The sequence below is a fragment of the Mastacembelus armatus genome, chromosome 4 (genome assembly GCF_900324485.2).
Source record: "Mastacembelus armatus chromosome 4, fMasArm1.2, whole genome shotgun sequence".
NCBI lineage: Eukaryota > Metazoa > Chordata > Actinopteri > Synbranchiformes > Mastacembelidae > Mastacembelus > Mastacembelus armatus.
The window spans coordinates 26,935,636-26,949,444 of NC_046636.1; the positions used below are offsets into that span (position 1 = coordinate 26,935,636).

The 13,809-nt window shown below is 44.3% G+C and overlaps 1 protein-coding gene and 1 long non-coding RNA gene across 2 annotated transcripts in view; one reads left to right on the forward strand and one right to left on the reverse strand.

Annotated features, from left to right (window-relative positions):
- The window catches only part of insrb (insulin receptor b), a 72,067-nt gene that overhangs the window by 26,057 nt on the left and 32,201 nt on the right, over positions 1-13,809 (forward strand). The gene's annotated exons all lie outside the window — the stretch shown is intronic.
- On the reverse strand, positions 1,761-12,266 carry LOC113129085 (uncharacterized). Its single transcript, XR_003295572.1, has 4 exons — positions 12,136-12,266; positions 11,810-11,953; positions 2,918-3,119; positions 1,761-2,583 (listed from the first exon to the last, which is right to left on the reverse strand). It is a non-coding gene; the product is annotated as an uncharacterized LOC113129085 (long non-coding RNA).

Genomic DNA, 13,809 nt, shown 5'->3' on the forward strand with positions numbered 1-13,809 from the left:
TATCTTCCTTCTGTGCAGGAGCAAATATGAGGCCTCAGCAACCTCAGTTAGCCATCTGAAACTGGTATCTGTTACAGCAACAGACCTACGTGAAATTAATTTAGTCCACGCTCAGGAAGGAAACACTGAAAGGAAGTTTTGTACTTAAGACAATGTAAACACTCCAGAAAGTCACTGTTCAGAAATGCAGGTAGGCAGATTTATTTATTTATTTATTTATTTTTTCAGTCTGTACAGAGCCTTTGCAAGGTAATGTTGTCCTGGCTATAGCTTTATAAGTAACAGATGTGAGAGTGTTGTCAACTTTCTCATCTTATTCTGAAAAAAAGCAAACAAGCAAAACTTTGAGCTATTCCTTTACTGTCCGTTTATGTGTCATTAAATTGTCTCAGAGCTTCTGTGAGGTGATTGTAATTTAAGCTGTATATACCAGCTTCGTATCGACCATTTAATAAATGCTCACGCTGTCGTCTCGGCTTTTATTCACTGGCTCCTCGCTAATGAAAATTATCCTCAGTGTCGTTTCCATTAGTGTTTTATTTCTCAGGCTATCAAATGAAACTGGACACTGAGTGTGGATAAGATGAGGCCAGGACGGGACAGGAAGGGCCTGGGCAAAGCCAAGTAAACAATGGTATGGCTTTTTAAGTGTAGCTCCAGGTACGCACGCACACGCACACGCACACACACACACACACACACACACACACACACACACACACACACACACACACACACACACACACACACACACACACACACACACACACACACACACACACTTGCCAGAGGGGCAAGGGGCCAAGCTAGAGGAGGCTAAGGAGAGACAGAAAATAACAGTATTAGGGAAGGAGGCACTCAGTGAAGTGTGCTGTTGGCCTGCGCCCACAACCAAACAGAAACACTTAGCTGGCCTCTTAACTGGTGTGAAAAAGTGACTACGCTCAGGCTGCTGGTTGTTTCTAACGAGAGTTAAGTGGATGAGTTTTCCTGAAGCTGCTGTTAGCTTAATTAGCCACTTAGTGCTCAGTGACACAGGGAACACAAGGACATAAACACAAAGAGACGAGCTGACGTCCTGTGTGCAGGACTCCTAACCTTTTTTTAAGTGGTGTTCAACTGTCCCTTCATGCTTTCTTTGTTTTTGTGTTAGTCTGTGCGTCCTCGTTCATTTCACTGTTTCGTATGATGTCTATAGACTGGAGACTTTAAATTCAGTGAGGCCTCGTGCCCTGTGGATGGAGACATTGTCATCCTGGTAGAGACCTCTACCATCAGGAGAGAACTTAATCATCATGGGATGAAGCTGATCACTCAACCTATTTGCAGTGACCCTTCCCTCTGTAGGGAGAAGCAAACCCAAACCATGCCACCAGTGGATCCCTTCTCTGTCGGGATCAAACATTCAGGTTTTTCCTTTTCCTTTCCGAGTCCCTGCTCCCATGTGTTGAAGAAGACCTGTTGTTTTCCTCAATAAAATACCAATGACATAAAGGTAGAGAGAAAAGATTGCAGTTAATCTCACTATGTCTAAACAAAGTGCAACCAAATGATCACAGTCTGGAGGCCTGAGGCCACTTGAACTTTGACCCAGATGCGTTTTCAGTGAGAGGGGACTTGAAGCTAGAAATACAATCTGATAGTCTTCTCCCCCAAAGAATTAACTTGGCTGCCTGAAGGTGGGAGCTCACACATTAAGAATCAAAGTACTGAACACGTGCAGTGCATGCATCATTTTGAAAGTGCATAGGAGGGTTCCTGGATTCAAATACTCTTTGCTTCCATAATCGAACACAGCAGGAGTTCACACTAGCGCTGAGGTTACTGATTACAGCTAAAATATATTATTTATAGTCATAATTGGAGATAATATGCTACGCTGCATAGTTGTTTGAACAGATATTAAAAATGAAGTTGTAATGATTTATGAATGCAAACAACTGATGTTGGTTTTTTGGCAAATGTGAACTCTTTGTCTTCCTGGTCCCTTATTTGTCATTCAAACAGGGAAAAGTACACACACTTAATTAGGACAGCATTTGAATTGTTCTCCATTTCTCAGTAAAGTCAATTACTATCGATGTGAACCTGATACTGATACACTCTCACATACAAAAGAGAGAGCTGCTCCCATTTGTTTTCAACTTCGTCTGAAACGCTGCGACAGACAGAGGCAGGCTCTTCTGTGAGAGTTAAAGCTTTTCTGTGTCACATCAACACACGGGCACATGCTCGCTCACTCGCTGGTGTTTGAATTACCAAGCATATCTTATAAGGGGCAGAGAGGAAGAGACAGAAACTGTAAGAGAGGGCAACACAAAAGGGAAGGAAGAAGAGAAACAGACAGATGGAGAGGGAGACGTAGTAATCTTGCTCTTTCCTTCCTGGGAGCTTTCATTCTGGTTAACGAATCCAAATTAACTTTGATAATCTGGCATCGGTTATGTACGTGCGTGCTCGCTCCATTCGTGCAGCGGGTGCAGTAGCAGGCAGGCGGTGCAAGCTGAGCCCCCCAGGGGATCTGGAAAACTCCTCTCCTCTCTTCTCCAGCTCATCAATGGACTGGCACTCCCACATCCTGCTCTGCACACTCACACACACACACACAAAGTACACATGCGTATATTAAAATGCACTTTCACTTACGCACATGCACAACATGTACACACTTGTATACACAGCCAAATGGAGCACAAACATGCATGTAAGGCTAAGCGGAGCAGGCTGACGCTGCTGCCCACTGTGCTAATAGGTGCTGCTAGTAAAAGTGCAGCCTGTAATGTGGATGCTTCTGAGGACAAGCTGGAACAAGATGAATGATTACTGTTGCTCCACAGTTTTTGGTTTTTTGTCAAGGGTTATGCATCTGTTCACTCTCCTTGCACTTTTAGTAGACAAGTAGAAATTGAGGGCGTACCTGATATTCCTTCCTAATCAGTGGAATAGTTTGATTTCCTCTCTTCATGTGGGGTTTGATGAGTGTTTCTGTGTGAGAAGAGCATGTTGGCAGGCGAGTGGTTGTTACAGCCTGAGCTGTCTGAAAGGACTTCCTCATTACTTCCCGCCTTTGTCCAAAGTGCTTCCTGCAGCTGAGCTTCTACTGGGCCCTGGGGGAAAGGCTGGCAGGGATCGAGAGCAGGGTGGGGGAATATGATTTACATGTGGGAGAAAATAAAAGGAAGGAAAGTTAGATGAATAGTTCACAGCTCTCCAGGTCTGCAAACCTTTGACAGAAATGCCAAGATCTGACAGTCCTGCAAATGTTTATTTCATTCATCAGTTTGCAAACCCCCAGGTTGTGAACCAGTATGTCAGAAATTAGACGACGAGCGGAGAGAGGAGAAGCATGACGTGTTCTCGAGTGTGAAGAGGAAATAACATGGCTCTCCCTCTGGTTGAGGGAATGGGATTGTTTTCAGGTGTTTGCCCGGATCAGATAGCTGCCTGCTTCCAGTTCTGACATCAGCCCTACGCACACACACAAAAATGTTTGTTTCTGTCCCTTGTGGGGACTGTACATTGGCATAGATTTATATCCTGAAGAGTTAACCAAACCTTTATTTGCCTAACCCTCACCCTGACCGTTCTCTAATCTTACTCCAAGTCCTCATCAGATTCAGTTATTTCCTTGATGGGGACCAGCATGTAATCCTCATGAGTCCCCACAGTGTGTCGTATGCAGGTTTCGGATCCCACAATGTTAGTGCTACCAGGTGTGCACACACACAGACACAAATCTTTGTTTCTGTACCTCATGGTGAATTTACATTGATTTCCTGGAGACCTAAACCCAACCTCACCCTAACTTTAAACCAAGTCGTCACCCTAAAATGTATGAGGTGGCGATCAGCATCTGGTTGAGGATGATTCCTCATAATGTAAACTTACTTACTACTTAATGTGAAGCCAAGTCTTGAGCCTGAAAAGCCCCTTGTGAGGCCAAAGCATCCTCACAATGTCAGTGTCCTAACAAGCTCTAATCTAAACATGAAGACCTTTTCACACACAAACACATTCTTCTGTCATTGTAAGGACACTAACACACAATCCCTGGCCCCCTCACCCTAACCCTTAGCCATCACAACTGAAGACCCCCAGGTGAAAAACACCATCCTAGCTCAGTCAATTGACAAATGCAAAGAGTCCTCATGTGCCATCGAAGAACAAATCGGTCGTGTGAATGCGAGGAAGTGACAGGTATTTGTTATGTTCTCCATAAACACACATCTGCCAAAGAGGATGAGGATGTTTTGTAGCTCAAAGCACATACAGTTCCTGCCTGTACATCATTAACTCACTGTAGAGTGAACAACTCTGCTCATTCAGTGGGGTAGGGCAGCGCTGTCTATGTTCATGCATACATGATCTCAGAAACCACGTGTGAGCAGATTAACATAGTCTGTAACCACAACTACTAGTACGTGCTGCATTTGGAGTATGTGACGCTTATGCTCCACCAGATACCTGGAATTTCATCGGGGCTTTGAGGCGATAGACTGACGCGTTGGGAAGGGTGTTTGGACATTAGAAATTCTCAAGAATTTTGTTGTTTTTCCAACCTTGGGAAAGCAGTTTTTCCCACAGGTTGAGAAGGTATTAGCGGTGATGTGTGGGCTGTGGGGTTCATGCTCGTCTGATACCTCAGACTGCACAAATTATTATTATGGTTTCATATATTTATTTTCTGCTGTTTTGGTCGTGTACACGTTGGTTTGGTTGAGCAAGAACAGTCCAAACATGTACTACAGGAAACCCTCAAGAAGTTGGCGCTGGAAATCGGCTTTGTTTCTGAACTTGCTTTTCCCCAACTGAACTTGTTTATCCTCAAATGACCTCCACATCCCTGGAGTTGCTTCCAAACCCAACTCTTTCCACGTAGTTCTGTCCAGACCCAGCTCAATCACTTCACCGAATGTCATGTCCTTGCCTTTCAAGAAATGGCTGTTTTCCTTGAACCATTTAATGGGTTCTCTCAACGCACAAAAACCACACAGTACCCTATCGGGAGTCTGGCCCAACCCAGAGCATGTAGTGTCTGCAACAGGAGCTTAAGTCTCAGGAAATGGGGGCTTTGATTATGGCTACCACCCCTTTAATGTTGCAGTCCAGATAAGCTTAGTCTGTTTAAGATGATGAAAGTGACACCAGGCTCCAGAGGGTGGAAGGTCGGCTCAGGAGGGACCAGTTGTCCTGAGAGCATCTCAATACAAAAACATATTTATCCAGGTCAATGGAAATAAAACAGTTAATCAAAACCTCCACCTCAAGTTCTGACTCGTTGTTTAATAGTCTCATCATGAAGTTTTCATAAATGTCAAATTCCATCCTCAGTTTATCTCCAGGTTTGCATGGAGCAAGTTTGCCAAGAAGAAGAAGATTAAATGGTTAAATTATATTAATTAATAGTAATTAATAAAGTGATTAACTTGTACGTAGAAAAGTAATAAAGTAATTATTTTGGGCTGTGTGTGTACGTGTGTGTGTGTGTGTGTGTGTGTGTGTTATTGTTTATATCGTGGAATAATAGAGTCTGTAGTAGTAAGATGTCTCATTAGGAAATAGAGTATCTCATCTGAAAAGGAAATAGTGTCAGGAAACATTTTGTTGATGCTGAAAGGCGGCTCTGTCTAAATCCCTCTGTTTTCCTAAATGGATCAGTGGTTGTGTCACCGCTGCACCGCTGGCATCAGAGCACAGATTGGAATCCCTCCAATTTGCAAAGCAAGTACTCTCCTCGGACCTGCACTTTGTGGTACGTGTTGTGGCATTTGTATTGAGCCAAGGCAAATTTATTTGTACAGGCCAATATCACAAATCACACATTTGCCTCAGGAGCTTTACTTACTGACACGTACTCAGTTTAACCAGTTTGAGAAATCTTTGCACTGTGTTGTGGAAAAATGATAAGAAATGTTTATGAATCATGTGTGACTGAGTAAGAAGATAATGGCTCCATAAATCTCGGTGCCAGCTGTGTGCGTTTATGTTTGAGTATCATGTGTTGTCACGCAGCATGTGAAGTTGATAATCCCAGTTTATGTGCTGGACAAGGGCACAGGGTCACAGGATGAGCATGTCAGTGTTGAAGCCAACAGCTTTCATCTCATGTCATCCCCTCCATAAAATGAGTTGTTTACTGAATGTGTAGCTCATGATTGATCCTGTAATACTAAAGTCCACCTTCTGTGCTGAGCATGAACCTGTTTCTTCTCCTATGTCTGTCGAACACCTGACCTCACCCCTGTTGGTGTTTTAAAGCTGCAGTTTTCTTGTATCTTGCCACTTCTGTCTTGATCACCCCGTAAGAGTCCTGTGTTATTAAAATGAGGTTCCCTAGGCTGTTCTTGGTAGCTTGAGCAGTGATATAGACATATATAGAAATGCTATGATAATCCTTCTCTCTTTGCTTAAATGCTTCTCCTGACAATACCAGAGTGGTGACGGGGTTTTAAGGCTGCAGTAAAAAATAGCTGCTGTTGTCATCTCTCCCTGTACAGTGTCTTTATTATAGAGTAATAGAAAACTGTAGCACTCCTGTTCATAGTATGCATTCCCTGTGCCTTCCCCGTCTGCCTTCACTAGACCCTGATGATGCCCTCCTGAAGGATAAATGCAGTTGTTACTCTGCCAAAATGGTCTGCAGGTCTCGTCGTCAGGTTGTGTGTGGAAAAGCCTGGAAAGTGTCAGACGGCGCTAAAACAGCACGGTGAAAAAGAAGTTTTACTTTTTCCTCTCCTCATTTCTCCTCCCTGCTTCTGTCGCTCCTCCTCTCTCTGCTCTCCCTCCCTCCCTCCTCCTTTTTTTCCCTCTCTGTCCCTCTGTTCCTTTGCTTTGTGCTCCCACCCCCTGCACGCTGTGGTATGCAGACATGCAGGAATTTCTGGGGCTCGAAATGATAGACCGAACTTGTCAGCCCTGACTCCTGTTGCTAAAGATGGCCGCCTTGGCAGTGTGGGTGCCTGTGATTGGTGAACGTCTGAGTTACTTCCCCTGCGATTGGTCGTAACATGTTTGTCCGCAGTTCGTGTGTCGTTGGCAAGTGTGAATGTTGTAAAAGTAAAAAAGAGATTTTCTATCTGTGATTTATGACTGGTTAGGTAATATTTGGCATTTTTACATGAACAGACATGATGATGATCTGCACTGATATTAAATAAATATCATATGATATGTGTTAGGTTTTGAGTCTTAAATAGCAAAACAAATAAAAGGCACCAGCTATCCTCTCTGTGAGGTCATGTGACTTTGTCAGCTGTGCAGGTCAGGATCTGCTCTTTGGCCGTAACTGCAAGACCCGTACGGCCTCTGTCGTCCACTGATGGAATCGGGTCGGAGTGTCAGGAACACAAGGAAAGGACGAGCACAGGCTGTGTAGCTCAGTATCCCCAGAGCAGATTCAAAGTCTCCACACTTTTCTGCATCAGCAGAAAATCAACTAACAACATGGAGGTACAGCGGGTCGACCATGAACCACAGGGTTGTTGGTTCGACCCTTGGCTTCCCTGGTCCACAGGTCAAACAAGTTGCCCCTGGTGGCTGTTCCAGCGGTGTATGAATGTGTGAGCGATTGGGTGAATGGACAAGTAGTGTAAAAGCGCTTTGAGTGCCCTCGAGTGTAAAAAGGGCAATATACGGTGCAATAAGGCCATTTACCATGTCCTCGCTGGGTTCCCTGAGCTTCCGTTTAGGAACATGTCTGTTGGGCACTGGACAGTTTCTGATGGAGCTCATGACAAATACACAGCCACATACTTCAGCTCGCGAAGTTTAAAACAAAGACTAAAGTAAGATTAAGAGCCTGCGCTGCGTCTGAGATGACTACCACACGTGTTTAGGTCAACATGGAATCATCCAGCAGCGTGTGGTTAAGTTGGCATGTAATAAAGTATTTAGAAAAAATAGAATAGATTGGATATTTCATATGGGATCATGTCAGACCTTTGTGGAACCTGCACTCAAGTCAGAACTTCAACTTCTATTATTGGCACTTCCTTATATATATATATTGAGTAAGACTAAGAGCCAGTCCTTAATATAGACTGTGATCCAGTGAGTTAGTCTCTTACGACTCGTATGTTTGACCGTGAGTGACGTCCAACACGGATAATAGTTAGCATGCCTTGGCTATTGCTTCCTCTCGGCCCTGTCTGCTCCACTGGGCCTTGGGACGGCATTGTTGCAACTAAAAAAGGTTCTGCTCTGGTGCTCTGTTCACAGCCTGTCAGCCAGACATACTCTGTTCTGCACCCATGACACAGATGACTCTCCCAGAAATGTTTGCTGGTATTTTGGATGAACTCCGGTGCACCTGTTTTCTCTCTGTGTGCTGTGCAGATCCATATATCGTCTGACTGTGTGGTTCGTTTATTAACAGAGATAGCGGACTGAGGATTTTGTTTTTAAATCAGAAGAAATTTTGCTGCCTGTGTGTTTCTTTCCAGCATCTGACGTGCACAGCTCCAGATAAGTTCATGAGATCAACAAGACCGCACGGTATTCCCCGTACAGGGACTAGCAAGCATGTGACCCACTGTTCATCCAATCAGGGACACCATTCCATCTGGCCAACTAACCTAGTACACAATAGAAATATGAATGGGAAGCTTATAAAACAGTTTCTGACAAACTAATAGCGTTTATTGTCATTACCGTAAAATATGTGCCCTCAGGAGTGATACCCTTATCGCCCACCATCTCTCCCCTGCTGTCTGCCTCGACCGGTCCAGCCGGGGGCGCCCCTCTGACCAACTTTCCTGAACTAATTGCAAGGTCTTGTGGGTAGGAAGGACTCAGAGGTAAATATCAGTGCATGCGTGCCTGTGCAGACGTGTGCATGGAGGTAGGCCAGAGCTCGGTCGTCTGTAATGCGTTTGTGTGTTTATCCTCCGTTCCACCCTGAGCAGCAGTGGGAACATCAATGGAGGAACTGGGCGGTGCTTTAGCTGGAGGGGTTACCATTAGCAGAGAGGGGACATGCCCGAATGGGTGAGGTCAGAATTAATAAAAGGATGTGGCGGAGTTAGTACCGCAAAAATGCTTGCTGATTATTGTTGCTGGTTCCACTTAGAACTATGCTGAGATTGTAATCAAAGCTATTTATAATGTGATCTGGTGAACCACATCACACAATCGGAACAGAAAACGTTGCTGCTTCATCATGTGAACCGAGCTAATTGTAATTTATCCATTACAGCTGCTCTGCAATAACTCCTCTATGAAGCTCATCATATTTCAGTTTTGTTGAGTTCAGGACATTGACGCATTAATTCATATCCACAGTCGTTTAGGAGGCTGTTTGGTATTTAGAAAGGCATTTCCAAAAATGTCATGCCGTCCTCATCCCAGCAGAGGAAATGACCACAGAAATGAATATTTTGCTGAATCAACGTACTGATGCATATGACTGGATCTAATTGAGCGTGGGAGTTTGGAAATATGAATGAGGGCATGAATGTCCAGCACTGTGCTTCTGAACATCTTGACCTGCGCCTAATGGTTCTCCTAATATAGTTCAGTCCCCGCTCAGCTGTGTGGGCCATTTAGATCTGGAGCTGTGGTTGTGCTGCTGCCAGTGGTTCCATGGTATTTTTGGAGGGAACACCTTATTTGTTGAAATTTGTCATGTATTGGTCAGATACACATTCAAACGAATGTGTATCTCGGGGTCACCAGTTTCCTGATTGTCTCTTTTTGATGCGATGTGCCTTCCTGCTTCTATGAGTGACTGATTTAAGTAGTCTGCTCACAGCGAACCTCTCTTTAATTTACTTTCAAGATCACATGGTGTGAAAATAACTGATCTAATGTGCAAGTGTCCTAATTAAAACTGAGTACTACTTTGGCTTCCTCCTTTATGAATGAGTATTTGCTCTGCACACACTGCTGCCGGCGAATACTTCCTTACCCTTTAAGCTGCTCATCACACACCAATACCTGTTTACTATCTCCGGTTAGCAGCTCGTCCCCCGACGTCCCAGACCGTCCATCCTGTTTTAAACTAGCCCTCATTTGACTCGTTAAAGTCTTATCGGAGTCTCACATACAGGCGGCTGTTTGCTGCTGCCTCTGTCAGAGAATCACATCTGTTATGCTTTGCTTGCTGGTGCTGAGGCAAGTGTCATTTTTAGAAGCTGACCACAGACATACGGGTTGGCCACACACCAAAAGACTCATTGAGGAGTTTGTTCCTGCCTGGTTATTCAATGATCCCAGTGGATAAAAACAGTGGGGGATCAATATGTTCCATACTTCATCAGGCTTTTTCGATCTCATCACAAAGCACATGAGATATACAGGGACCCACCTGCTAACGTCTTTGTGCAAGTGTGTAAGTGCCACTGTTCCACAAGCTGCTCCCTTTTCATCACATATTGAAGCTTTGTCCCCTCATGCACACACTGTTCTGTGCAGCGTTTCTTAGATATGCAGCAGCCGTCCACTGGCCTGCTGAGCCGGACGCAGCGTGTTTGCTTTGGCAGCATCCTGGAGATAAGATTCTCGCACTGTCTGTCATTGTCTGCTAGATGTGCGTACATCACCTCTGGGTGCCTTTGTGTCCGTCTGGCCTGGGTCAATGACGATGTTACACATGTGCCCTTCACCAAATCAGGCAAACAGATTACGAATAAGTTCACAATGTTTGCCTTCCAGTACGCAGTGCACTTGTGTTAGGGTGGGTTGGTCAGAACCTTCCCTGAGCCAACAAATCACTCTTCCCATTAACCACAGCACCTAAAATAAATAGCTAAGCCAAATGCAAGTATGGAAGTGTACAGCCACAGTGATTAAAAAAGTTATAGTTCCAAATTGGCCTTATATCTGCCTAAACTATAACGCTATGCTATATTAGTGCTGACGGTGTGTCTACACAGGCCAGGCTGTGCTTTACAATAAAATGTCATTGATTTCTGTACAATAAATTAACTGTTTGAGCTGCATAAAACTGTTGGTTTGTGAACATCCCATATTTATTATTGGCCCCTGGAGGATCACAGGGCACCCAGAAATGGACACAGTGTTAGTTACAGACACAGAAAATCAAGATATTTAAACTGCAAGGCTAAAGGTTTTGGAACATTCTACTTTTTCCAACCATCTTTGTGATTTTTCATGTTTCATTAGCTTTGGCAGAGGTGAAGTTTGCCGAGAGGCACAGGTAGTGTCTGTCAGTTTGTTTTTCTCCCTGTTTACCTCTCAGAAAGGCTTTGCTCTTTGTGTGCCACCCACCCATTCACCCCGGCTGCCTTACTGCTGCAGGGGCCTCTGTTGACAGCACCTGCACCCCCTCAAATAAGCAGGGCCTCTGCAGTCCCCTGACACCCTTTCCCCCTTTCTAATGTATGTGTTGTGATCCTTATTATTTTTGTCCTGTGCCCTGGTGCATGTACATTTAGCACTCACTTCAATGTAAAAATCCCTCAGCTGGGGTTTTGTTTTTCAGTCATGCCCCTAAAGGGACCCCATGTGACTGGCATGAATCTGAGGCAGCTCCTCTGCACTTTCTGCCTGAGATATCCACATTATGTCAAAAGCTGCAAGTCTTTCCAATGTTTTCAGAATAAAATGTCAGCTCATGGATATAAGTATTAAACACCAGGACAGACTCATCTAAACCTGCTGCAGCTGGAGGAACCTCCTGGATTTATTTATTTTTTCCTTTTCTATATCGTTGCGATCTGGAATTTGCATGTGCATATTGTCCTTTAGTAACTGAAATCAGCAGAGACCAGTTATAGCGCTGAACAAGGACCCGACTCCGATTGTGTCTTTGATATCACAGTATCTGATAAGAGAGGAAGTGTTTTCTCACCGCCTGTATGTCTCTTAAGGGTCGACACAGGCTGTTCATCTCTGCGTGGTGTCGAGTCAGATGCACCTGCATGTTGGCTTTATCGCTGCAGTCCTTCACTCTGCCAAGACATTTTGTGAACAGCGTCAGTCGCTTCTGCTTATTCTGTGAATTCCAATAAAATGAAATGTACATATGTTGAATCTCGTTCCGCTCTCCGCTGCGCCCCACAGTGAAGAACAGCTCCTCCTTCTTACTCACAGTCTCACACTTTACAGACAGAAACATGTAGTGAAAGACAGAGAAGTGAGAAAACTGGGTTGGCAGTAATGTTGAGTTTAACCTACTGAAGTATTGGCCTCCCCTTTACAAGGTCCTATATCCCGTCTTTTCAGAGTGTCACCATCGAATTAGTGAAGGAAATATCCGTCTTGTTTTATTTGTGTTGTGCTCTGTTATTCCTGTTTGCATTGTGTGTGACGCAGGTGAGAAATGCTTTGGTCATGTGGTGCATTAATGTGCTAATGAGAAAGTGAAACCAGGAAAAAACAGAAGTAAATATGGATCTTCATTCGTCAGGCATATGAAAATCATAAACAATCAAAAAATCTTATGTGTGATTGTAACTCGTAGGCACACTGCCCCCCCTTAGCTAATTGACGTGTCCACGGTATAATCTTGTTTTTTGAGGAGACGAATTCTTTGACCAGGGGAGGAAAACAAGCCTGGGGGGGGGGGACTAAGAGGACAGAAATGGGAGAGAGCTCTTGACCCGTTGTCTTTCACCCTCAGTCTCGTCCCAAGGTTTTTCTTTTTTTCTCGCTTTCACTTTGAGCTCCAATGTCTTTTTTTTGTCACGTCCTCCATCTCCTGTGCATTCGGTTGCAAATCCTACTCTCTCCACATGTCATGACATCCATGCGTGTAGATTTTGAACTGCTCGCATGCCAGGCTGCTGATGTTTGCTGTAACTTGCCATAGTCCAACTGAAGCTCGTCACTGGCATGTGAATGCACGCTCATACACACACACAGGAACATGTGCACGTAAGCTGCCTTCACTCTGTCCTCTGCAGTTAATAGTGTGTGCTTAAGGCAAATCTCTTTAGTCTGGCAGTTATTGGAACTAAGATTTTAATTAGGGGAGGTTTTTAGAGCGCTGCACGCTGCATTAGCATTGCAACAGGGGCATGTTTGAGGTCCAGAGTGGCAGGCAGTGAGCCTTCATCCTAACCAGCAGACATATCAGTCCTGTCAAATAAAGAGCACAGACAATAGTGTAAATGCATATTTCTGCATAGTCCAGTAAGGGAGTTGATGTTTCTGCACTTGCATGCAGGATATTTGTTAAATTTGCATTGGTGGACTTGCCTGATTACACACACTAGATGCAAACTAAGCTTTGCAAGGCCGTTTAAAGCTGTAATGATTTCTGAAAACTTGTTGTATATCATGTTTCTTTTGGTTAAGAACATCTAACACACTTGTAGACTTGAAGCAGAACTTAATGCTGTTTCAAGTCCTTGGTCTTTCTACCAACTCCACACAACCTTCCCAGTCCAGGACAAAAAGAACAGGCCATATAATCAAATATGCTGTATGGTGAACCAAAAACTAGAGCACAGAAGCAAAGGTTTTCCCAAATTTTCCCCAGATTCCTTTGACACATTCGAGCCTGAATCTGAGTTTATGGTGGTTTGCGTCTGACTAACACTCTCCATAATCCGTCCCTGCACACCGGCTCAGGAGACCACTGCTCGGTCTTTTCGGCTGTTTTCTTTGGCCGCTCGCTCTGCTGATGGAGAGGTCAGACTGAGGGCTTCGACAACTTGCAGTGAGGTTGTGAGGGATGCTGCTGAAACAGCTCCATGACTTCACTATTTGTAGATTTCAGATTTTATGACCAGAGTACGTTTTATATGCATAGGTCTTTCTTCCCAAAACAATTCAAGAATGCTAGAACTTCATTTGTCTGCAATGTGAGAGTGCTTTGTTTTGTGTGTGTGCTTTGAAAAGATGAGG